Here is a 2500-nt window from a genome sequence, read left to right as displayed (position 1 = left end):
CCCCCAAAAATGGCATTATAAAAAGGCTTTATTGTAGCAATGAAATTATTGTATGATGTACAGTTAATTGTTATAGATTTTTATTAAGAAACTTTTATATATAGTCTCTTTCTAGTGGCACAGATTTCAAGCCAAACCACTATATGGGCTAAAAATTGAAATAGTCCAATCTTTGGATGGATTAAAGATTTCTCATTAGCTGTATGCCTTTAGCATTTCAATGTTATTTGTTTCACACAGTAGCAATATCAATAATGTCTAAGATTCACTCATAATTGACTGATTAATTGCACAGTCTGTTGCCATCAGAGTTCGTTTAATGCTGCATTATCTTTAAAAGCTCTCTTACAACAATAGTAAATATTTGCAAATCACATTTTCCTTTTTTAATATTATTCTGCATTTTTCCCAGTATTTCTGTTACTGATTGAAATTCTTGTAAATGGGTTGTAATATATGTTATATATATTTTATTTGTTAAGTGCAAGGTTTATTGACCTATCTTGCATTTCTCTGTCTAAACAAAAACTTTTGTAGTAAAACATTTTTCTCTGGACTGGAAGAAAAGAATTACAGCAATGTATGAATTTATTTAGCCCTTCTTCGTTCAACAAGTTTGCCACATCGTACATACAAGATAATTTTGTTATAGAATCTGGAAAATCTTCTCTTTCATTAGGGTCAGTTATACATTAGGTTGGGACATTTATAAAATATACACTGCAATGATTTTGTATCTACCTATATAAAATGTGGATATAATAGACTTCCTTCAGTATATTGCAGTGAACATTATCACATGTGAAATGACTTGAGCCTCCAAAATCCTGATGTAAAGAGCCGAGGCATCTCATTTCTTACTTCAGTTCAAGCATTCTGAGTTGCATTGTTTTTTCAGATTACATTGTAAAAGATACAGTTCACTTATGCTTTCTCTGCCGTATTTCTTATCTGTGTGCATGAATTGAGGTGCACTTCAAAATACTTGATACAGTTTTATGTCATATCTAAATCTGCAGCCTTATACTCTATACAAGGAGATAGCTGGAGAATTGTCCATATTATTCAGCTTTTCATTAGACCAAGGGCAAGCCAATGATATACATGCATATATATAAATTTCAATGATTAAACATATATATATAGATAGATATATATAATTTGTGTATGTGTGCATGTGTGAAATTCTCCAACATATCCAAAAATACATAACATTGTGTTTATACCATTGAACTGCAACTGCCTTATAAGATATTGATATGGTATCCAGGATCTAAGGAAAGGGAATGCAAAATTATAGTAATACTGAAGATGAAGCTTTTAACTTCTGCAATTATATGAAAAGCTTTAAATTTGACCCAGCTTTACAACAGCAAATCTGTACAGAATGGCTAGTTTTTTTTTACCATACGTGATTACTATTGAGCTTTCCATACTCTACAGAGGGAAAAATTGATAATGTTTGAACATACAAGATTGCTATGCCCTGAAGTTCTTCAATGTTGTAAGGGTATTGACTTTCTCAATTAAGGGGGAAAATGATTGTCTAAAGTGAGTAATCGTATAAAATCCCATACACGCTTAATTTTTTGTGAGTTGTACTGGGTCTTTTCCTACAGGGATATGAATAAATTATAATCAAGGATGGGGTCAGGCAGTACAATATCAGCAGTGTTCAGAATTCCAAGATGAAAGCTCACCGGAGGCAAGTGCTTATGTAGGAGATCTCTTAAAATTTGTGTACTGATATATTCTCTTGTCATTTCCTTTGATATCCTGATTTAGTTACACAAAACAATTTTTGGTCAACAAAATGTCCCTGCCTAAATACAACTTCATAGTTAGTTACTGACATACCCATAAAGTGTCAGCTACATAATTTTAAAAACCTCCAATACAAGCAGATTCTGTACATTTAAAGCATTGTTCAACCTCCAGGTGACATGACATTAATGTCCCATAGAAACAACAGCTGTGATTAAATGAGAAAATACAAATCCATTGCTCTGCAAAATGTACACACCAGTATATTCCTTTAATTATACCTTTATTACTAAAATGGCACATGAAAACATAAATACAGGAGGGAAAAAAGAAATTTTGAAAACATTTTTCCCGGAGATTGTTCACCTGAAGTCCAATTGTTAAGAGGCAAATCTTAGCTCTAATTAATCAAAAACACTGTATAGTGAGCAAAGCTTTAGACAGTTTTCCTCCCTCTCTTGTATAGGGAAAGGAATGGTTTAGGACTATCATACTGTAAGTCATGTATGGAGTGGAGTTGGTCTGGCTTTGTTAAATCAGCTATTTATTGTCGTCAGATGGGTACATGTGTCCATGCAGAAGCACTAAATTAACCCTAATACTCTTGTTCATGGAAACCTTTTAACAACTACTTGTCCAGGCATCCTGATAAATTTGGCAATGGTATCAGAATTGATGCTGTCAAGACTACCTACAGTATGAAATAATACAAGATACAGTTATGAAATAATGTCTT

At 32.6% G+C, this 2500-nt stretch overlaps 2 protein-coding genes across 4 annotated transcripts in view; one reads left to right on the top strand and one right to left on the bottom strand.

Annotated features, from left to right (window-relative positions):
- The window catches only part of LOC113816954 (ecto-NOX disulfide-thiol exchanger 2), a 44112-nt gene extending 43533 nt beyond the window's left edge, over nucleotides 1-579 (top strand). The window contains exon 17 of the mRNA XM_070117177.1: nucleotides 1-579. This exon is cut by the window's left edge and continues 1013 nt beyond it. The gene's annotated coding sequence lies outside the window, so the exon portion shown is untranslated.
- LOC113824023 (integral membrane protein 2B) overlaps nucleotides 576-2500 on the bottom strand; it is a 28983-nt gene continuing 27058 nt past the window's right edge. For all 3 annotated transcript variants that reach the window (XM_070117179.1, XM_070117178.1, XM_070117180.1), the window contains one exon: nucleotides 576-2500. This exon is cut by the window's right edge and continues 1636 nt beyond it. The gene's annotated coding sequence lies outside the window, so the exon portion shown is untranslated.

Source organism: Penaeus vannamei, chromosome 39 (assembly GCF_042767895.1).
Source record: "Penaeus vannamei isolate JL-2024 chromosome 39, ASM4276789v1, whole genome shotgun sequence".
NCBI lineage: Eukaryota > Metazoa > Arthropoda > Malacostraca > Decapoda > Penaeidae > Penaeus > Penaeus vannamei.
The sequence above is the reverse complement of the archived record's forward strand: the minus strand, read 5'-3'. Positions and strand labels throughout refer to the sequence as shown.